Source organism: Xyrauchen texanus, chromosome 6 (assembly GCF_025860055.1).
Source record: "Xyrauchen texanus isolate HMW12.3.18 chromosome 6, RBS_HiC_50CHRs, whole genome shotgun sequence".
NCBI lineage: Eukaryota > Metazoa > Chordata > Actinopteri > Cypriniformes > Catostomidae > Xyrauchen > Xyrauchen texanus.
Genome location: NC_068281.1, coordinates 20950269 through 20974866, shown reverse-complemented (window position 1 = coordinate 20974866; position 24598 = coordinate 20950269). Strand labels below are relative to the sequence as shown.

General features: G+C 41.7%; 1 protein-coding gene across 1 annotated transcript in view; it reads right to left on the bottom strand.

Moving 5' to 3' along the window:
• The window catches only part of LOC127645305 (myosin regulatory light chain 2, smooth muscle minor isoform), a 352700-nt gene that overhangs the window by 271702 nt on the left and 56400 nt on the right, over positions 1-24598 (bottom strand). The gene's annotated exons all lie outside the window — the stretch shown is intronic.

Sequence of the window (24598 nt, the reverse complement as noted above, 5' to 3'; positions counted from 1 at the left end):
GGAGAGCAGACGGATAGGGGGTACGAACAGGAGTCCTGGAGAACAACAGAATGAGGACACAGGTGTTAGAGGTTTTCAGGTGAGTAAACGTTACGTTTTTCAGCAATCGGGATGCTTCAGGGGCTCAGAAGACGAAGAAGAGAGGTCTGTTCCTGTTGGAGGCTTGACGCTGAACTGGGGTTATGGTGAGTGATTTATAGTACGTGTTGATGAGGTTGTTAATAGTGAACAGGTGTGTTAGATTAGTAATCCGGGGAGAGTGATCGTTGAGTGGAGGGTGGAATCAAGCCTGGCTGATCTCTCACAATGGGTAGTATAAGGCCACAAGGGCTTCAGTTTTTTAAACAGATTTGAGTTGTTTCTACTAGGGGTGTAATGGTTCAAATTTCTCACGGTTCGGTTTGTATCATGGTTTTAGGGTCATAGTTTTGGTACGGTTTGGTATTTGTTATGTTCAGGAGAAGAAAAAATATTACAGCCGAATCCAAAGTAAAAATATTCTATTTGGTAACAGACACTTCAAGAGATTTGCCTTCACTACAAATCATCATGGTTTTACTTCAGTAACCATAGTTTAAACATTGTATTTGTAGTAAAATCACAATAACTGCTAAATTAATATGGTTACTGTCATGATGCAATACTTTAGTAAAATCATGGTTACTATATGGAAACTACAGTATTACTGATGTAAAACAATTAGTAATTGTTTCAAAACTATGATTTCTGCCAAAAAAAAAAAACAATGGTGACAGCAGTCATTGTCACTTCAATCATGGCTATTACAATATTACAATAGTAAAACCATGGTTATTATATGGCTACTACAGTATTACTACATAAAACCATGGGTAATTCTATCAAAACTATGATTTCTGCTTAAAAAAACCATGGTGACAACAGTCATGTTATTACAGTCATGGTTACTACAATATTACTATAGTAAATCATGGTTACTTTTCTTTAGGGTCCTTAACTAAAAAAAAAAATCTTTCTCTAATTATTAACTCAACATTTTTAACTCAATACATGGATTATTATGCTACATGCATCAACATAAAGTGCATTTCAAACTCAACCCAAGGTATATTCAATGTTCAGAAGCTGTACATCACTATAGAAGGGAAGACAGAAGGGAGTGTGTTTGTGTGCAGTTTTGGGCTCGCCTGCGGCTTTGTGCGCACTGCGCGCTATATATCCCCTGGTGATGTCAGCTTAAATAGCTAATCAAATATCAATGTATTACAAGTCTACAGCACCTGCTTCGAGCAATGGCTGCAATTTATGCCTGTTTTGTAAATGTTTTTTGACCATCACTTGTGTAATTTACTGCATAAAACAATTTCCCAGACAGGAGACTGAAATCTTGCAGGGGCTTCTTTCTTGTGGTTTGTTTTCTCCGCTTGACATTTTGCCAACTAACACATGCAGAACTATGATGTCATCAACTGGTTTAACATACTAATATTTAAAAACTCTCTGTAGAAAGTTGACCCACATGAAACTTTTTCCTGGGCTCACAACCTTTCAATTAATTATAAAGTGTCTTACAACTGCAATGATAAAGTCAGATTGTATATTATATTATATATAAATAAATAGCAGTTCTTAAAGTTCTATAGTAACATCACAGGAATGCAACAATGAGCTAGTCAACTTAAAGTGTCTGGCAAAGATACATACTACTTACATACATTATATAACATAAAATCATCCCTGTTATTATATGAAGAATTAGCAAAAAATAAAGTAATAATGACTCACATGCAGATTGTCTCTTTTTGAAGCCTTGTCTCTCACGAAGAAAGGTGAGTTTGTTATGGTTTTTCTTAATAAAAGGGAGCATATCACAACTCTCTTCCAGGAAAATGGAATAACCAATGATATTTGAGGTTACAAAACAGCAAGAGCCCGCCCCATGACTGACAAAATTAAAAGGTATTCGCTCAAGCAAAGTTGGAAGACTGATTTTGCTTGTGCCAGAGGCTCTTCCTTTTTCCTTGCGTGACTTTAATCTATCGTGCTTGCGAGTGGCAATAATGCACACAGATTATTGCCACTGATTTGCCTCCATAGTCCACCTACTGCAGTTTTTAAACTATAACAGAACTTTACTTGAAAACCATCAACATTACTTTTTACAACACAATAAGGTGCACTCAGACATAAAAGAACTGAAGAAAAAAAAAAGTAAAAGACAATTCTTCAGAGAGAGAAATTCAACTTGGCTTTATTTAAGCCTTCTGTGTCCCAAAGCACAACCATGGACAAGGTCAGTTACAATGCAGTGTAAAATACATGACCCACAGCTGACTGAAATAGTGTGATTAAATGAAAAAAAGAGAAGAGAGTACACCAGAACAGACTGGTCTGTTTTTGCCTGTGAAATGTAAAAAAAAAAAAATGGTTATTTTATTTTCATACAGTGTTTTTAGAATACAATTATTAATTCAAAATTGTTAGAATTTTTTATAACACTACTCACCATAATTTATTTGTATAACTTTGACTGCTGGGGTGGTGAAGATTATCAGTGAATAATGGCCGGGGCAGCACAAATTCACTGACAAAACAAATTTCACCCCATCATTATATTTCTTTTCAGTTTTAGCCTTTCTCTATGGGTGCACACTAAGAGCTGTGCTAATGTTCTCCTATCATACACTCATACATGGTCATTTTATAGGCATTTCTCTCACATTGCAGGGCTCCAGACTAAAAAAATGACTAAGGAGTCATTGGCTCCTAAACGGTTTTTAGTCACCAAATCACAGAACTGCTCGATTTAGATTGCTGTTCAGAAACAAGATAGAAAGCAGAAGAAAAGGAAGACAGCTGATAACCCACTAATCTGAAGTTTAATAAACAGTATACAGTATATAGTTGGGAAGATTTACATTCACTTTTGTCTCATAATTCTTCACGCCCTTTCATAATGTATGCAAATATAAGAGATAAAATATATATATTTTTTTATTTAATACTGCTCTTCACAATCTACATTACATATAATGTCATAAAATATAGGATGCATATAGTAGCTTGTTGTCTTTTTGAGCATCAATGAATGTGTGCACCTTGTGCAATAGTTGTGAACAGGTCCCTCAATTGTCAAAGGCTTGATCTCATATATATATATATATATATATATATATATATATATATATGAGATCATATATTCCATATATATATAAAGAAGGTTTTAAGCCCACAATATACTTAGGTCAGACTCTAGGTGTATGCGTACATGATACATGGCACAAATTTCCTTATCAGCAGAGTGCTCAAGCACTGAACACATATGGCCAGATTATTTATTTATTTTATTAAACGCAAGGAATTATTTGCACTAATTATCGGGTCCACAACGTGGCAATTGGAATGGTTTCTGTCACGAAGAAGCACTGGAAGGTGATGTAATTGCTGGTAAACAACATGCTGGAGACAAAGGTGGAAAACAACAACAGTGGATGTGCATGTTAAGAGAGCATGTGTAAAGAGGTCAGGAGATACCTGCATTTGTATAATTAAAATCTCAAGGATGTTTATGGGCCTAAACTCCTGAAAAGTAATAGTCCAGTGTCTCATAACAGTTGTAGCATGCATGCTTTGCCACTACCTGTGTATGTGCGCACAGTCAAATGAAGTTGTGGCAGCGGGGGCGTGGTCAAGCGCCCGTCCGGGAGAGGAAAGCGGTAAGGGCGCTTACACCTGAGCTAAATTATGCCTAACACCTGTCTCTAATTCCAGTGAGCACGAGGAGAGCGGCATAAAAGCAGACTCCGAGCTTCCAGTAGGGAGAGAGAGAGAAAGCCTAAAAAAGCAACCCAGTGTGCTGTATGTTGTGTTGTGTTTTGTTAAAGAGAAAACGGCAATTAAAAAGCCTACCTTCAGTCGAACCCCGTTTCCGGTGTCCTCCTTGATCACCCTTCCCGTAACTTTGTTACAGAAGTATATTTTAAAAGACTAGTTTAATAAAAGACCGAAGTATAATTTAGGCTTAAGTGAATAAATGTTATCAGAATGTCATCATTTACACAGTTTTTGGGTTAACTAATCCTTTATATAAAATCATGAAAATCTGGAATTTAAAATATGTTGATACGTTATCTTTTCTATAGTCTCAGGCCATACACAATAATGTGTACACTTTTGAGGGATATTTGTTTTGCAACATAGCTCAGACAAGGTTTGTACATACAGGTGCTTGATAATGGACTCATGGTCACCATGCCTCTCAAAGGAAGAACAAACTCCTGTTTTAGAACTAATTAAATAGCTGACAACACACTGTTCTCTCTCTAACAATGTGTGTGTCATCCCACATCAAAAGTAATTATTCCCTATACATCACTCTGTGCTCACAACTGGCTAATTATTATTTAGCTTAATAGAAACAATGTATCGTTCCCTGCTTTGAGATGCCAAAAATCATGTCAGCCAACCAATGATGGGAAGTAACTAACTAAAAGTTACAACTCTACTAAATTAACTACATTTTGCAGTTACATGACAGTAGCTCAGCTGTTTTCATAACATTGTAGCTTTTCCAGTAAAAAGCTTCTTTCCCTGTCTGTGAACCCCTTCGATGACCTGGAAGGCTCCCAAGCGTTCCTGAGACAGATGACCTAGGGACCAAGGTGTTTGCTCCGGAGCTGGTAAGCAGACCACTCCGTCCCCCGGTGGAGGGCCGGGAGGACAATTTTCAGTTAAGTTTACTTACTTTGCCGCACCCCCTTTGGGCTGCGGTACCTAAATTCTCAATAAAAGAGCAATTCCCTTTGTCTCTGGGTCACCTGGCCCGCAAATGCCGTTCTCACGGTACTCTGCCGCCACACCTCAACAGTCCTGGCACATTGGATGCAGACCTCTCTCCTCCAGCCCCACGACTGTTGTCCCCCGGCTGGCCGGTTCTGACGAGTCTAGAGGACGCCTCCGTAGGACCTCCTCCTCAGTCACTAACCAGTCACGCGTTTTTGCCTCCCGACGGCGCATTACCTACTGCATTACGTCAAAAATAATCATCCCCTTAGTGCCCCTAGCACAGAGCTTGGACGCATGGCTCTTGCTTACCAATCCGTCACGCTGGCTGGCCAGGACCATTCAACTCAGTTATGGAATTCAGTTTGCAGGCTTTAGGTCAACTGGGAATAGAGCAAGCCCCTGGTTCAGAGTATCCCTTTTCTTGGCATGGAATTAGACTCAGTCTCAATGTTAGCACGCCTCACCAACAAGCATGCGCAGTCAGTTCTGAAATGCCTCACCGTGTTCAGGCCGGGAACGGCGGTCCCCTTAAAACATTTTCAGAGGCTCCTGGGGCATATAGCATCCTCTGCGCCGGTCGCGCTGCTGGGGTTGATGCATATGTGACCGCTTCATCACTAGCTCCAGACTCGAGTGTTGGTGTTCTTCCCGGGTTGAAGACCCACAGAGGTGCGCAGTTAGGTCAGTGCTTTCCTTCCTGCAGGAGAGGTTGGAGGGGGGCTGTCCCCCTCCACCTTGAAGGTGTATTTAGCTGCTATCGCAGCCCACCATGGCACAGTAGACGGCAAGTCTTTGGGTAAGCATGACTTAGTTATCCTAAGAGGCGCCGGAGGTTAAATCCCTCCCAGCCGAGCCTGTTCCCCTCCTGGGAGCTCTCAGTGGTCCTCTCGGGCCTTCAGAGACCCCCCTTCGAGCCGCTAGAATCAGTCGGACTCAGGGCCCTCTCCTTGAAGATAGTATGCAAGTATACACCATAGGTCCACGCAGTCATCATACCACTCAGGAAGAGAACGCATTCTGTCTCCTAGAGATTAACGTTGTTTGGTGCGAAAAGTGCAAATCAATCCCAGACAACAACAACAGAAAAGAACCTTATGAAAATGCTGGAGGAAACAGGTAGACAAGTATCTATATCCACAGTAAAACAAGTCTTTTATTGAAATAGCCTGAAAGGCTGCTCAGCAAGGAAAAAGCCACTACTCCAAAAGCACCATAAAAAAAGCCAGACTACAGTTTGCAAGTGTACATGGGGCAAAATTTCTCCTTACTTTTTGGTGAAATGTCCTCTGGTCTGATGAAACAAAAATTGAACTTTTTGGCCATAATGACCATCATTATGTTTAGAGGAAAAAGGGTGAGTGTGACAAGACAGAGATTCTACACAACTGGCCCCTTATCAGGCTAATCAAGCCTCCGAGAAGGATAAAGGCCAACTGCGGATGGTGGTGTGACAGAGAGAGAGCGTTTAAGGGCTGCTGTCCGACACCTTTGTGTGTTTGTGTCTTTTTGTTTAAGTTCCTCGTTAAAATATTATTTATATTGTCAAGCTGGTTCTTGCCTCCTCCTTTCCATTAAAACCTTTACAGTTACACCACCCCAACCGTGAAGCATGAGGGTGGCAGCACCATGTTGTGGGGTGCTTTGCTGCAGGAGGGACTGGTGCACTTCACAAAATAGATGCCATCATGAGGAAGGACAATTGTGTAGATATATTAAAGCAACATCTCAAGAACTAAGCCAGGAAGTTAAAGCTTGGTTGCAAATGGGTCTCCATAATGTTTGACATAGTTAAACAATTTAAAGGCAATGCTACAAAATACTAACAAAGTGTATGTAAACATTTGACCCACTGGGAATGTGATGAAAGTGATGAATGTGACTACATTCTTAAAATAAAGTAGTGATCTAACTCACCTAAGACAGGGAAAGTTTTTTACGATTATCTGTCAGTAATTGTGAAAAAAAAAACTGAATTTAAATGCATTTGGCAAAGGTGTATGTAAATTCTGACTTAAATAATAAACTGAAATATGAATTTGCGCAACAGCTGGACCTTCTTTCTGAGTTCACGGATTTGATGTAAACATGCAAGGATGAATTACATATGCCAAGGTGTAGCACTTGGCATGTCATGAACTGCACAATAGAGGAGGTAGAACAGGCATGGGAAAATAAAGTTGTTTGGTATATCAAGCTTAAAAAGGAATAAATTCACCCAAAAATGAAAATTCTCTCATCATTTACTCATCCTCATGCCATCCTGGATGTGTATGACTTTATTTCTTCTGCAGAACACAAATTATTTGGCCCATACAATGAAAGTGCATCTCTGCTAATTATTGAAGCTCCATAAATCACATAAATCAGCATAAAGGTAGTTGTGGAGCGGAGGGGGGCGGGGCCGGGTCGGAATATCGCGCGCCCGGTCCCCAATCGGCCTGATGAGGCGCGCGAGGGATAAAGGCAGCCGGTGACGATTGTTCGAGAGAGAGAGAATTACGGGCATGTCCGCATGTGTGTTTGTTTATGTTGTGTGTTAAGTTTCTTAATAAATTAGTATTTATGTTGACAAGCCGGTTCTCGCCTCCTCCTTGCCCATTCTTTAACTGTTTTACAGTAGTCTAACCCATGTGCCTCCAGTGGTTTAATCCATGACATCAGAAGAAATATAATAGATGTGGTGAGAAACAGATCAATATTTAATTCCTTTTTTACTATTAATTCTCCTCCCTGCTCAGTCAATCTCCACTTTAACTTTCAAATAGACTTAAATATTTATCTGTTTCTCACCCACACCTGTCATATCAATTGTGAAGTCATGGATTAAACCACTGGAGTTGTATGCATTACCTTTATGCTGCTTTTATGTGCTTTTTGGAGAGTCAAAATGTTGGCACCCCTTCACTTAAATTGAATGGACCTACAGAGCTGAAATATTCTTCTAAAAATCCTAATTTGTGTTGTGAAGAAAGAAAGTCATAGACAGATGGCATGAGAGTGAGTAAATGATAAGATAATTTTTATTTTTGTGTTATTCTTTTTTAAGTAGCACATGGGGGGCCACACTGTCTTCCTTTTGAGATACAATGTTCAACATTGATTTAGTTCCTGTATCTTTTAAGCCAAGAAATAGTTGTGTTCTCATTCTAATGCATGATGCACAATTTTCTGAAGTTTGTGACTGGTGGAATGTTCTGCTGAAGTATTGCTCTGCAAATGTTGATACTTTTCTATCTTTATAAAGGCTAAGTATAATTATAAATTATTTTATCATCTCTACTTTCCTGGTAATGTATTGTACCATTTAACACACTCTCTACATCAGGGGTCATTACTATTAAAAAAATATTATTATTAAAAATGCCACTGTTTTATTCTATTACATGAATACTTTTAAAGCTACTCAAGTTATTCGGCCAAAAGTAGTGAGTGGTTTTCTCGTTTCCTTGTTATTGTTGTTTGATTAATAGCCTTTATATGACATAGCCTACAAGACAGCGGACTATTTGGTTACATGCACACTTCATGTCCAACATTTTGATGCAAATACGCTTTTTGTCCCACTAAATTCACTTTAGACATAAAACGACTGCGTTTACATTAATGCCTCATCAAGACAGGCATTGGCAGAATTATAAAGTGTATTTGATCATTTAGGCGTGAACCCGCATTAGCGCACACACATTAGCCACCTGTCAATCAATTTTTTTACGATAAACATCTAGATCATTTTATTGCCCAACCCTATTGATAATATTGAATTAATCTCTCACATCAACCCAATAATCTCAGAGATAGATAGTTAAATTACAGGCTACGTTATAGACACACAAAACCTAATTACCAGAAATATGAAATTTACCTCGATATGTTTCTTCAAATTAGAGTCAGTATTAATGCTTATATATGGCTTGAGCAAGTGGCTTTTTCACTGCGAAAATCCCTTTCAGGTGTGGCCGGTTATGTTCAGGTGTTGAACTGTGCTTGAGAAATTCTCCACAGTTGGAGCCAGATCTGCAGCTGCCTTTCAAGTTTTTTACGTGTGATTTGACGGTAGTCACAAGACTCTCCCTAGAAAATCATATTGATAAATAAAAGTAAAATCAAGGGAAGTAGTGAACACAGACGGTGGGAAAAAAGCACAGTAAAAGTACAGTTATAGCACTTAAAATGTACTCAACTAAAAGTAAAGGTATACCATTTTTAAACAACTTAAAAAAGTACAATTCTTGGGAAAAAGTAGTTATATACAGTAACGTGAGTATTTGTAATTCAATTTATAATACACCCCTTTATATGCCTGCGATTACACATCAACTCAAGTCCCAACAGTTCTAAATAAAAATCTCCATTGTAGACTTACTGTAGTTAATAGGGGTAAAGCAAAAACATGGTTTGGATGGTGGGTTGTTGGTGTACTCTTTAATTAAATTTTGTTCATTTCTAACAAAAAAATCTTACATAGTGTAGCTTTAACATGCTATTTTTTATATAATTGTTCACACTGAATAAATGTGTTAAATCAACAGCCATATACTGTATACAGGTGCTGGCCATATAATTAGAATATCATCAAAAAGTTGATTTATTTCAGTAATTCCATTCAAAAAGTGAAACTTGGATAATGTATACATTCATTCCACACAGACTAATATATTTCAAGTGTTCATTCCTTTAATTTTGATGATTATAACTGACAACTAATGAAAAACCCCAAAATCAGTATCTCAGAAAATTAGAATATTGTGAAACGGTTCAATATTGAAGACACCGGGTGCCACACTCTAATCAGCTAATTAACTCAAAACACCTGCAAAGGCCTTTAAATGGTCTCTCAGTCTAGTTCTGTAGGCTACACAATCATGGGGAAGACTGCTGACTTGACAGCTGTCCAAAAGACGACCATTGACACCTTGCACAAGGAGGGCAAGACACAAAAGGTCATTGCTAAAGAGGCTGGCTGTTCACAGAGCTCTGTGTCCAAGCACATTAATAGAGAGGCGAAGGGAAGGAAAAGACGTGGTAGAAAAAAAGTGTATAAGCAATAGTGTATAAGATAACCGCACCCTTGAGAGGATTGTGAAACAAAACCCATTCAAAAATGTGGGGGAGATTCACAAAGAGTGGACTGCAGCGGGAGTCAGTGCTTCAAGAACCACCACGCACAGACGTATGCAAGACATGGGTTTCAGCTGTCGCATTCCTTGTGTCAAGCCACTCTTGAACAAGACACAGCGTCAGAAGTGTCTCACCTGGTCTAAAGACAAAAAGGACTGGAGTGGTCCAAAATTATGTTCTCTGATGAAAGTAAATTTTGCATTTCTTTGGAAATCAAGGTCCCAGAGTCTGGAGGAAGAGAGGAGAGGCACAGAATCCACGTTGCTTGAAGTCCAGTGTAAAGTATCCACAGTCAGTGATGGTTTGGGGTGCCATGTCATCTGCTGGTGTTGGTCCACTGTGTTTTCTGAGGTCCAAGGTCAACGCAGCCATCTACCAGGAAGTTTTAGAGCACTTCATGCTTCCTGCTGCTGACCAACTTTATGGAGATGCAGATTTCATTTTCCAACAGGACTTGGCACCTGCACACAGTGAAATAGTGTTGATGTGGCAGAGAATAGTAGCCATTTTAACAAAATGGTGTGAATTGAAGGAAGAGGGTGTTGTTCCATTGGCTGTCCTGACAGCCAGAGTTAAAGCATTGAATCTGAACTACAATTAGCCAGTTGTGTGAAATCAAGAGCTGGGTGATGTGAGCCATCTTTGGCTGATTGAAGATCAGAGGCTCTGCTGCGTTCTGGGCAATCTGCAGAGGCTTAATCTTGCTAGATGGGAGGCCAGCTAACAAGGCATTACAGTAGTTCTGTCTTGATATGACCAGAGCCTGGATCTATATGTTGTGAAACGATAACTTAAAATGACTGGGTGGTTGATGAGATGTGGGCAGTGAAGTAAATCCGGTCATCTACCATCACTCCCAGGTTCTGGGCTGTCCTGGTTTGTGTAAGTGTGGTTGAACTGATTAAAAATTTGAGGATGGTACTGTAATTGGTTGGGACAGCTCTTTTTGGCATTTAAACAGCTCAGATTCTCCTGCACTAAGTAATGAAATTGTGTCCCTTAAGGGCTTGTGTTAGCAATAATGGGTATTAGCATGTAAAATTTCACCTAGGTGAAGTGGGACTAATATCCATTATTAGAGTATGTGCAGTATCAACCACGGGAATGACTTTGGTACGTGTGTGCTTTTCAGACAAACAGCCTTCCTGCCAAGTCAGGCAGATGAACGCTTCCCTCTATATTTCAAAATCTTTTTTCACTGGCACAATGCTGGCCCTGAGCTCCGGCTCCAAGCTTCAGAAGAGTGAGTCACACAATACCCCAGCTACACAGTCATCTCCCTGAGCTCCTAGTGACAGCAGACCTGTACTGCAAGGTGAACAGTCTGGACCAACATGAAGAGAAACATCCTGGTCTGTCTTTTAATTACTCTCAAGATAAACAAAATGAGAGGAGGAGAGAGTTCCGGGCAATTTGTCCATCTGTTCATCTATGAAATTAACCAAAATTCTACATTTTGTGAATCCTCACTTGTCATTTACTACAGAAGTGTTCTAATGCTTATGTTACCAAAAATATAAAAAAAATTAGAAACACAATGGAAATTTGATTAATGTATTTTCATATAATTTCATGTATGAATATACTTATGATGGTACTTGGACACGTAAGACACACTTAAAAATGTATGAATGACTTTGACTTGTATAACAAAATATTAAACCAAATGGCATTTTTCTTTAAAGAAAGATAACACAAGCAACCTTTTCAAGAAGAATCACATTTCACAAAAATTTTTGTGAGGTGTTAAATGAAAAAATAATATATACTGTTTAAAATGAAAACAAAAAAGTGTTTGGATTCCTTCTGGTTAGTGTAATTTTTCCATATTTAATGTGATTAACTACTGTACGCATGGTTATTCTGCAAACATGAGGGCAACTGACTTGATACATTAATTAAAAATTACCTCAGGTCCAGTTGGTTAAATGTTATTTTCAAAATTATCTAAGATAAATGAAGTTAGTTCAGGTCTAGCATTATTCATTTACAGATGCCATTTGGTTTAATATTTTATATAATGCGATTAAATTCATACATTTTAAAGTGTGGCTAAGTTTCAAAACAGTTTTTTGGGCCACTATCAACAATTGATTGTGTGTTAATTGAGAGTTATAAAATTGTATTACTGTATAAACCAAAATAACAGATATCAGTGAAAACAATAATGTCAAACAGGCTGTATGCTACCCTGGTAGGAATTCAATGTAGTGGTAATTTATTACTTCAAGTCATAAAGGAAGATTTCAATATCTGAAGATATTGCTAAGATGAGTAAGATGAGTGATGAGTGTTTTCAATATCGCATCTCTCGATCATAATATTAAACTGCTATCTACCACACTATTTTAGATGAGTCCAACAAGCCGAGGCATTATAGGCACGCATAGGTGTAATACTTTGATGAATGTGTGCACTCTGGTATGTTCTCCTGGAATTCTAACCCTCGCGTTAATCCTGTTCTAACACCCTGCTTGTGTTGCACGGTTTCCGTGGAAACAAGTTATTGCTACCAGAAACAAAGATACTCTCCAAGGGCAAATGTGCAGACTTCAACAGGTTTCATGCCTACACTTTTTGTCAAGACATCCCTAGAAAGATAAAAGGAAAGATTAACGGTGTAATTTTGTCTAAACACATTTATAGCCCCTTTGCCCAAAGATATTGGTCATGTGATTTGCACCTGTTCTGTTGTGTACACAACGCATTTTTCTATTTGTTATCAAGATGATTTTTCCTTGTTTTCTGAAAGAAATCTTTCAAGAATTGTGTCATCTATTAGATATGGTAGATCTCTGTCATTCTGATTTTGCTTCATGATCTGTTAAGAAAGTTAAAGGGTTAGTTCACCCAAAAATGAAAATTCTCTCATCATTTAGTCTCACTTACGCTGTAAAATATCTCACCTGACATTTTTATCTTCCCTGGAACACAAAAGGAGATGTTAGGCAGAATTGTAGCCCCAGCCACCATTCACTTTCATTGTATGGAAAAAAGATAAATGAGAAATGATGACCGAGACCATGAATGATGATTCTGACAATCTCCTTTTGAGTTCCAGGGAAAAAATAAAGTTAGATGTGTTTATTTACTATTTTTGGACTTTTTAAAAATTTATTGAAATTGCTATAACATTGAATGAATGTATGTTCTTGCAAATAATTGCAAAATGGAAAATTAACTGGTGGAAAAAAAAATTAATCAATATGTTGCTTTCTCAATTTCTCTCTGCAGCCCCAGGTGCTGTATTTGCTCAGCATGAGGTGAGCAGTTTGTCGGTTCTGACTGTGGTTCTCATCACTTGGCTCAGAGTAATTTCAATCTGCTCAACAGCTTAATCATCCTGCGTGTGTTAACATGACGAGATTTGTGCATTGTAGGATTCTGTCTGCAGTGCCTGTCTGGACTCTGTGGGTGATTTTAAATACTGAATTAAAAAAGAGCTTGCATCTTTATTGATTTTTTGAAATTGCAGATATTCCACAGAAAACTGTAAACCATGCATAATCTGAACCATCATTGGCCCATTCCAAAACCTAGTTATCTACTGCCTATAAATATCCGTCCGGAAATGGAACCTCAAATGTGACCAATAGGAAGACTCTACATGGGCAGTGTTACGGCGCCCTGCCCATGTAATTCCATGCACTCTCGGTCCCGTGCTCTCTCTCCTGAGTACTAAGTGTCTCATACTTCAGCGCAGTATGGATCGTCATGCTTTGATTGCTTCCCAGCTGTTCCGTGTTAACTCTCGTCCCTAGACTATATCTACCTCATTAACTCGGCGTCCTGTGCGAAGTATTGTTGCACCCCGTGTTTCATGTCTGAGCATTCTCAAGTTATTCTGTTCTGCCGATCCCAGCCTGTTACTAACCATTCTGCCTGTCTGCAGCCTGCCTAACGACCTGTGCCTGTTACTGGACTCTGATTTCTCGCCGCCCGCCCTGAACTAAGCCTGTCTCACGCCTTCCTGCCATCTGCTGCCCATCTTGGATCAAGCCTGACCTTGCCCCTGAGTTGAGCCCCTCCCTGGGCTCCAGACTGGACCTTTGCATTGTGTTTACCCTTTCTGAGAAGCTTTATGTTTGCTTGAAGCCTGCCCATTAAATTGTTGCAAATGGATCTGCCCGACATGTCTGATTCTTTACAGAATACTTCACCGAACGAGGATCCAGCGACAATAACTGTTCTGTCGGCCGCTATCACCAACCAAGCCTCTCAGCTGGCCGCCCATCACTACCAGTTGTCCCGTCTGACCACGCTCACGGAAGAATTGGTTTCAGCGGTACGAGCCCTGCAGAAGTCTACCGCAGAACCCACGGCTGCTGCAACGCCCACCGAGCCGGCTCTCTCACCAGACCACGCTCGCGCGTCCTGAGAGATACGAGGGTGACCCAGGTAAATGCAGGGGCTTTATTTTACAATGTTCTCTGTATCTCGCCCAGCAGACCTCCCTGCACGCCACAGATGCAAGCAAAATCGCCTTTGTATGTTCGCTACTCACCGGACGCGCGTTGGAGTGGATCACTGCGGTCTGGAAACCAGATGGGTCCGCTTTCTCTTCTTACGGAGAATTTCTGGAACGTTTCCAAGCTGTCTTCGAACAAGCCAAGGAGGGGAAAGGAGCCGAGGATCTTCTCTTGGAACTCTCACAGGGGAGATCGCCCGCCTCGGAGTACGTGCTCAAATTTCGAACTCTACCAGCCCAAACCAACTGGATGGAGAACGCTCTCAAGGTCGTTTTCCGAAGGGGTCTCCGACACGACTTACAAGCGGAACTGGCCTGTCGTGATGAGGGAAAGGATTTAGATCAGTTTGTTCATCTCACCATCCAGCTGGACAACCTGATGCGCTCACGACGCTCCAGTCTCCGTCCAACGAGCGCTATGCGCGTCGTCCCCGCACCACGTGCTTCTAACTATTCTGCGGAGACCTACGAGCCCATGCAAATCAACGCCTCGCACATATCCGAGGAGGAGAGGGATTGCCGCAGGACTCTGAACTTATGCCTGTACTGCGGGGGTTCGGTCACTTCCGTCTGCACTGTTCCCTATGACCTGCACACAAGCACAAAACCACGGTGAGTCTGACCCTTGACTGTTTAAATCCTCTTACCTGTATATCAGTGCCTCTTGAGTTCACGATAAAGGGGCAAGCCGTCAATACCGTCGCCTTAGTTGACTCAGGGGCAGCCGGGAATTTTATGTCTAAAGCTTTTGCCCAGGTCCACGGGATAGCTCTCATTTCTTGCACGCCTTCGCTGTCAGTAGAAGCTGTCGACGGACGTCCACTCGGCACAGGACGCATCACACACATGACGCAGGCGCTTCGCATGTGTACTGGTCTGCTCCATCATGAGGAAGTCCAGTTCTATGTTCTCCAAGCTCCTCACACTCCGGTAATCCTGGGCTTACCCTGGCTAAGGAAACACAACCCCCAGTTGGAGTGGACTACCGGGCAGATAGTCAGCTGGGGAGAGAGCTGTTTTTCAAGGTGTCTGTCTGCCGTCAAACCCTTAACGGTCCAAGGTATTACCGAACCCTGAGACGACGTTGTGCTATCTCGCCTACCAACCGTGTACCACGATCTAGTCGAGGTCCTCAGTAAAGTCAAAGCTACCAAGTTACCGCCTCATCGAGAATACAACTGCGCCATTGATCTCTTGCCTAATACCACACCACCCAGAGCCCGCATCTTCCCACTGTCCCAACCTGAGACCGAGGCCATGCAGAAGTACGTAGAGGAGGAGCTCGCAAAGGGGTTCATCCGTCATTCTACTTCCCCTCTGTCGGCAGGTTTCTTTTTCGTTAAAAAGAAAGATGGGGGACTGCGACCTTGTATCGACTACAGAGCACTAAATGAATGCACCGTTAAGTTTCATTACCCGCTGCCGCTGGTACCGGCCGCTCTAGAGCTTCTCCGCGCGGCCAAATATTATACCAAGCTGGACCTGCGCTCCACCTATAACCTGGTTCGAATCCGAGAGGGGGACGAATGGAAGACTGCTTTCTCCACGAGCACTGGGCACTATGAATATCTCGTAATGCCTTTCGGCCTTTCTAACAGTCCTGCCATCTTTCAATCCTTCGTCAACGATGTCCTCCGTGATCTGCTCCACCGAAGTGTAATCATCTACATTGACGACATTCTGATCTATTCTGACACCCATGAAGCCCACATCCAGCATGTCCGTGCTGTACTTCAAAGGCTCCTTCGGTTCCAACTCTATGCCAAGATAGAGAAATGTGACTTCCATCAGACTTCCACAACCTTTCTGGGATACGTCATCCGCCCAGAGGGCGTGGCCATGGATGAAAATAAGGTGAGAGCAGTCGTAGACTGGCCCCAACCCTCCACCTTAAAGGGGTTGCAGCGCTTCCTGGGCTTCGCTAATTTCTATCGTCGCTTCATCAGAGGCTTCAGCTCCGTGGCGGGCCCATTGACAGCTCTGGTTCGGAAGGGCACGAGACAACTAGCTTCAAACGAAGATGCCTCCCGGGCTTTTAAACAACTCAAAGACAGTTTCACTTCTGCTCCCATTTTGCACCATCCTAGCCCTGAGCTATCCTTCGTGGTGGAGGTGGATGCTTCAAACACCGGGCTAGGAGTGGTGCTCTCCCAACGTCAGGGCGACCCCCCCAAGCTGTATCCCTGCGCTTTCTACTCCAGGAAGTTGAGTTCAGCGGAGAGAAACTATGACGTCGGAGACCGCGAGCTGTTAGCTATGAAGTCAGCGTTCGAGGAGTGGCACCACTGGCTCGAGGGAGCGACTCACCCATTCTCTGTTTACACAGACCACAAGAATCTGGAGTACCTGCATACTGCCAAGAGACTGAACACACGTCAAGCCAGGTGGTCTCTATTATTTTCCCGGTTCCACTTCACGGTTACTTACCGTCCTGGTTCAAAGAATACCAAGGCTTATTCTTTGTCTCGACTGTTCGATTCCGAAGCAGAAGTTCCGGCTCCAGAACCTATTATCTGCCCAGATCTCGTTCTCGGACCGGTTCAATGGGACCTCGAAACTGAATGCACACAGGCCAACGCTGACATCGAGATACCCTCGGACTTCCCTACTGGAAAAATCTTTGTGCCAGAAACACTCCGTGACAAGGTGATAAACCACGTGCATGCCCTTCCCTGTTCCGGGCACGACCGGAATCATTGCCACGACCCAGCTCCTTCAGAACCGGTACTGGTGGCCCATGCTCACTCGAGATATGAGTGAATTTATTCGCCTCTGTAGGGTCTGTAACACCCAAAAATCCTCTCGGCTGCTACCAGTGGGCCTTCTTCAACCTCTGCCTGTTCCCCAGCGGCCTTGGTCTCACATTGCTGTAGACTTCATCACGGATCTGCCTCCCTCCGAGGGTTACGCAACCATTCTGACCGTCATTGACCGCTTCTCTAAGGCATGCCGGCTCATCCCACTCACCAGGCTACCCACCACTCTGCAGACAGCTGAACATCTGTGTAACTATGTATTTTGGTTCTACGGGTTACCAGAGGATATTGTGTCCGACAGGGGACCCCAGTTCACTTGCCGCATCTGGAATGCCTTCTGTGGGAGACTAAAGATCAACGTGAGTCTCACGGATTCTCAACTCTAACGGACAAGTTGAACATCTCAACCAGGAGATTTCCCACTTCCTTTGTTCCTACTGCCATAGTCATCAGAAGGATTGGCACCGTTACCTCATATGGGCCGAATATGCTCAGAACTCCATCCGCAAGCACTCTACAGGGATGACTCCTTTCCAATGCGTCCTCGGATTCCAGCCGCCACTGTTCCCCTGGTCAGGTGAGCCCACCAGCGTTCCTGCTGTGGATGATTGGCTCCGGCGAAGTGAGAGGACCTGGAACTTGGCCCATACTCACCTCCAGCGTGCTATAAGACGTGGCAAGGAGAGGGCTGACTGGCATTGCAGGCCAGGACCTGTTTACCAACACGGCCAATGGGTGTGGCTATCCACACGAGATCTACGCCTCAGACTGCCCTGCAAGAAACTCAGTCCGAGATTCTTGGGCCCTTTCAAGATCATCCGTCAAATCACCCCTGTATCGTTTCGTCTTGATCTGCCCAGACACATACGCGTCTCGCCCACGTTTCACGTCTCCCTGCTCAAACCAGCCTCTGTCCGGTCTGTAGAGAGCAGAGAGGATTCGGAGGAGGCGGCCACCCAATCTATCCTATTAGAGGGTGAAGAGACCTACCAAGTACGTTGTCTGCTGGACTCTAGACGTCGCGGCGGGCATCTTCAGTACTTAGTAGATTGGGAGGGCTTTGGTCCAGAGGAACGTTCCTGGGTCAACGCCAATGACATACTGGACCCGTCCCTTACTCAAGATTTTCACCGCAATCACCCTGATAGACCGGCTCCTCGACCTCATAGCAGACCTCGCCGTCGTCCGTTCCCTCGCGCCAGGAGGTGCTCGCAGGAGGAGGGCTCTGTTACGGCGCCCTGCCCTGGTAATTCCATGCACTCTCGGTCCCGTGCTCTCTCTCCTGAGTACTAAGTGTCTCATACTTCAGCGCAGTATGGATCGTCATGCTTTGATTGCTTCCCAGCTGTTCCGTGTTAACTCTTGTCCCTAGACTATATCTACCTCATTAACTCGGCGTCCTGTGCGAAGTATTGTTTCACCCCGTGTTTCATGTCTGAGCATTCTCAAGTTATTCTGTTCTGCCGATCCCAGCCTGTTACTAACCATTCTGCCTGTCTGCAGCCTGCCGACGACCTGTGCCTGTTACTGGACTCTGATTTCTCGCCGCACGCCCTGAACTAAGCCTGTCTCATGCCTTCCTGCCATCTGCTGCCCATCTCGGATCAAGCCTGACCTTGCCCCTGAGTTGAGCCCCTCCCTGGGCTCCAGACTGGACCTTTGCCTTGTGTTTACCCTTTCTGAGAAGCTTTATGTTTGCTTGAAGCCTGCCCATTAAATTGTTGCAAATGGATCTGCCCGACATGTCTGATTCTTTACAGGCAGTAACGGCAACTTCCACTCAAATAGAGACTGAAGATTGCATGTTGCTAAGATAATGATCAGTCTGACAGGCACAGTGTTGGGAGTAGTCTAATTTCAAAGTAGTATATTACTATAATCTAATTACTTTTTAGGAAAAAAAAGTAGTGTAGCATTTTACATTTTACTAATTTTCCTATTCGTATCCACACTGACTCTCAATTCATTGTCATTGCTTTCTTTACTTGGGTTACACATATTTCTAAAATAGTATTATATATAAAGAAAACATTTAATCCATGAATTAAGTTAATATAAACGTCTGTTTGGAATTTGTAAGAGCTAAATGAACAAGGAGGAAATTTAAACATTATTTTGAATTGGAAAAACAAAAGCTTTTCTGTTCAAAGTTTTTAGAAAGTCACTTAAAAGTAATTATTAATTTGATTACCTTTTTCAATTAAGTAATCAGTATAGTTAGTAATTTGATTACAAATGTAGTCATATTTAGTCATTTGTAGTGAATTAATTGACTTTTTCTGAGTAGCTTATCCAACACTAGTCAGGCAAAAAGTGGGGAATCTTACAGGAATTGTTGCAATGCCCTAATAGTCGTGAAAATGTGTAGTACACATTGCTTTCAACAGCAAAGTCTCATGACAACTAGAAACAATACATATGAGATTTTGAGAAATTGTAAGTTATCGTATGACTTTTAGACCAACCAATCAAAATGAAATCTATACAATATATGTTATATTTTACCTAGCCTTCCATCCAACACTTTATTTTAAGAAAGAAAATGTCAAAAAATTTGATTACAATTAAATATTTAATTATGCTATCTAATAGGCCTTCAATAGATTAATGTATGTCAATTACATGTGACGCTTCCTTTGTCTCGAAACAAACCCTACTGTTTTCCTAAGGTTAACCCTATGTTATTTTCCTATTAAAATCATGGTTTAGGATTAGGGTGTGATTAAGAGGTTCAACTTTTTGCTTAGGTTTAGTTTTGAGGTTAAATTTGGGAATAATCATAAGATTATCATTATTTTTTATTATTATAAAAATAAAATAAAATAAAAAGTTTTGCTTGCATCTCTGATTTTTTTCTCCCTTAAATTCAAGTCATGTTTGAGGAAGGAGGCAGACTTTATGGTTAGGTTTCGGTTTGGGTTTATGGTTAAACATGGAAAAACATTGTAATATAAAACGTCTTAACATTGTTTGTTGTTTTGTTAATAATTTCTTTATGGGAGTAAAAGTCTGAAGTTTTAACAAGCCAATACATGCAATTTCTAATGATTTTACTATGTAGTACTATTGTTACGACTTATCAGAAGACCAGTTTGGATCAAATCAGCTCATCGCAGTGCATTTTTGGATTGCTTTCTTAACAAAGGATACATGTGATGCTGCCTTAGAATGTGGCCAAATCAAGGTATTTTTGGAGGCAGAATGAGCACATGCATGAGCTGGACGGACATCTTTGACCCTGCAATGCATCTCACTTTTTTGTTTTTTCAGCATCTCATGCAGTAGATGATGCCATGTCAGGTTAGAAATAACTTTAGCTCTTAAAAACCTGCTTTCAGCTCTTTTCTTGGCACTGCCTTTAGATTTTTATAGTATAACAACTTGTTCAGTGTAAAAGGCCCCTAATTACACTACCTATTGTACTTTCAGTAAAGCATCACTAAGTTTTGAAACAGAGCTAATGTACTGTATCATTCCAAGACAGGCAATGTAATTATCCCCATCAATTACAAGAAACAAACATTGTAATGGGTAACAAACAGATAACATTGTTCTTTGGGAAATACCTTATTCTATAACTGAAGTGAAGTGAATGCTAAGTGGGAGTGAATGAACACCTATGGCTAAAATTGGCCTAGCTATGGACAACATGCCTTGTGGCTGTTTCTTGTGATTTTTTATTGTAGCATGTTATCATCAGTGAATAATGTATGAATACAGGTTGGTTGTATTTGTGTCCACAAGCAACAGGTACATTATTAAAATCATCTTATAGGAGACAGTGTAAATCATCCTGCTCCTTTTTTTAACATTAAGACATATTGGCTTTCACCTTAGACTCCAAATATTATGAGTCGTGATGTTCGTGCAGGAAAGTGTGGGTGTGAGAGAAAGAGAAAAGTTGAGAGAGAGAGAGAGAGAGAGCGAGACAGAGAGAGAGCAACACACAGAGAGAGAGTGCAGTTTGGATGGGGGTAGGTTTTATCTGATGTAAAATGTCACATGTAAACTCTCAGCGAAGGATTCCCGTTAGATTAGTCATGAGGTGAGAAGTGGATCAGAGCCAGACGTGACATTATGAAGCCGGTGGAAGTGACCACACAGAGAGGGGAATAGCTATTGATACAGATGGCTTTTTGTTGCTTTGCTAAGAAAATTGGGCTTCTTTTGATATTTGGGTTTTGCCCAGAATTTTTACGCATTAAATTGATCCTTTCTGCAAAGCTCAGAATGATACAGACATTGTAGCTGTGTGGCATAACACAAAATCAGTGCAACACTATTTGTTAGTAGCCTTTAATGCTGCAATATGTTATGTCAAACCTGTCAAGAGTACACACTGTGAGGTCATACCACTCATTTCGGTGGCTAACCTCTGCCACTGCTAGACAGATCGTCTCTGGACAACACAATGCAAGCGTCCACGGAGTGTAATGCATCTGAAACGGTTATATTTTACAGCGTTTAGTGATGACAACAGGGGCAGGTGTCATATTTTACTTGAAAAGCTTTCTTTAGTAAGTACTTCATCTTCGACAAGCCCTCATACATTTTTTAGAGCTGGCGTTCCATTCCCTTCATATCCCTGTGTAACCCTATCATCAAAGCACTGATATTATCAGGGACTCTGGGTGCCATGGCCATTATCCATTAATGTGCCCTTTTGACTTCTGTCATTACAGGGGGGATGATCACCTGCTCACAGACAGCCCAGGAGCTATAGAATGAGAGTGAGCATGTGGTACACTTCTGCACTAACTCATTCAATCAAAACAGGGTATGAATAATGGAAGGTATTGGGTGTCTGACCCCCAATTCACCCAAAATTGAAAATTCTGTCATAATTGAATCACTCTTGTGTTTTTCCAAACCCATATGACTCACTTTCTTATGCAGAACTCCAAAGGAAAGATTGCATACATTTGGCTTAAAATTAAAATGACTTAAAAGGAAAAAGAAGAATTACTAAAATTCACTAAATTAAAAAATGTACTGACAAATTACTTACATTTCATGCTGTTTCTCAGCAGAACAAATTGTATAGTAAGACTTCTTTTATGATACATTTGGGAACTTTTTTAAGCTTTAAATTGAGTCCATCAATTTAAATTGAGACCATCAACTGCCATTGTTTTGAAAATACGAACAGGTATGTACATTAAATCTCATTTTGTGTTCTGAATAAGAAACAAAGTCATACAGGTTCAGAACGACAAGAGGTTGAGTAAATGATGACTCTTCCTTTAAATTTTAACCCAGCATCAGAACACAAGTTTAAAAGGGGTCTTAAAAAATACACATACTGTACTTAGCAGTTCATGCAGAATAATATAATTAGTATATTATATTTTAATTGCAACCACCCCTTAGATGGATTATACTATTTATATTCCCTGACTATCCATGAAAAACTGAGCATATTAATAGAATGCTGAGTACAAAGTGACTGCAGTGTGTACACACTTCTGTTGGCTTGGATTGTGTTACCAGAAGAAAGGCAAATTTAGAAGAAATTTTTGGGATAATGTTTAATTAAGCAATGTGGAAGAAGGCTGACGATGTCCGATTTATTGTCAGAACAAAAAAACTAAAGATAACCTTTAGAAGATTAATGCCTATAATGTGGGTTTCTTAAAAGCCATCAGAGTGACATAACCTTTAAGTGAGCCATTAGGAATATATTAAAAGACTAATTGCTTGAAGTCCTGCCAAGGATAAAATACATAAAAGGGGGAATAGATCTGTCAGTATAATGTTCTTAAAAGCTTTCTTCTCAGAAAGCGCAGAAGTTGTTCCCTTTACAAAAAGCTTCACTATGATGCTGCGCTGCTAAGCGCTACGGGGGAACAACTCTAGCTGTGAACCGAGCTGAAATAGTGTGTGTAACACGTCAATGAACATTGACCAGAATTTATAGCCTTGGCTGATGTAATCATTAGATGCACCTGCGGCCAGGCTATAAATGGATACGTCACCAGGTGTCATCAGAAACTCTTTTCAGAGCGATTCTGTTTCTGTGTTTTTCACAAACCCTGTCAAAACTTTCTTTCCTTTGTTAGGAGTTAGAATCAGTTAGGCAGTGTGCAGTGAACGTTGTTCTCTTTTCTCTTCTGTCTAGAAAATATTATATATATATATTTAAAAGAAAAAAAAGAGAGAATGACTGAAAGCCGCAAACGGTGCGTGTTCCCCTCTTCTCGCTCTATAGCTGAAGACGACACACATCAGTTTTTGCTCTGTTTGTTTGGGGGTAAGAGCACGCTGCTCTCGCGTTGCAGCAGGGCGGGTGCGAGCACTGCGATTTGCTTTAACAGGCAGAGTGCGTCGTGCTCGCCTTGCTTGCTTCCGGGAGTCAGCACTCACGAAAAAAAAAAAAGATTGTTCGTGGGGCTCTTGCATGGATTTGGCTGAGGAGCAAGGGAGGGGTTGATCCCTTTCTCTCACTCTCTCCCCAAACCCAGCTGGTCCTTCACATGATCTCGAAGCGCGTTCCGACGATTCTTCGGATCATGAGGTGGATCGCGATTCTCTTCCCGCCTCCGAGCTTTCCGTCCGTGATAAAAAATCTACGGAGGAATTGCTCGATGTTGTTACTCGTGCAGATGCCAGATTGGACTGGCCACGCGAAAAAGAGACCCCCCAAACGCTCCAAATTAGGGGATAGATTTTATCTTCCAGTCTAAGCAAGGGAATGCCTCATGGGTCCCTTCCCCTTTCTTTGATAACCTCCATGAAGAGCTTTTTCGCTCATGGAGAACCCCTAAAAAATAAAAATAAATTTAATAAAAAAAAATAATAATAATAATATATATATATATATATATATATATATATATATATATATATATATATATATATATATATATTTTCCTCACGTGTTCACATACCCTCAACGTCATTATATTCGACTATCATGGGTGCTGAGGCACGGGGATATTCAGTGATGCCGCCGGTCGAAGAGACGCTTGCAGGCTATCTCTCGCCGGGCTCAGCAACTTCACTTAAGAAGCCCTCTCTCCCCTCAAAGCCTTGTAGGACAACCTCCACTTTAGTGGGAAGGGCTTATCAAGCAGCAGGTCAGGCTGGTGCTGCTCTGCACACTATGCTGTTTTACAGGCATACCAGGCTGACCTCCTGGACGACCTGAGTGTGGGTTCTGCGCTTGACGAGCAAGCCTCAGATCCGCCTCAGTCCTGACTGAAGGGAGGCTCAAAAGCAAAGCGTGGCGAGTCGTGCTCCTCCTCCCAGGGATTGGGGACAGTCTCGCCGCCCTCGCCAGCCCCCGAAGCAAGACCTCAGGACTATAAATTCTAGTAAGAGAAAACCCTGACGGTCTTGCGCCTAGATTAGGGGGTAGCTCCCCTCGGGACGGGGCACAATGTCTCATCTACTTCTCCCTGAAATCACCCAGCCCCCTTGGGTCTGGACATTAAGACATGACCCAGAATGCGTCTGTATGCATTTCTTTCCCCAGTTTCTCTGCTCCCGGGAG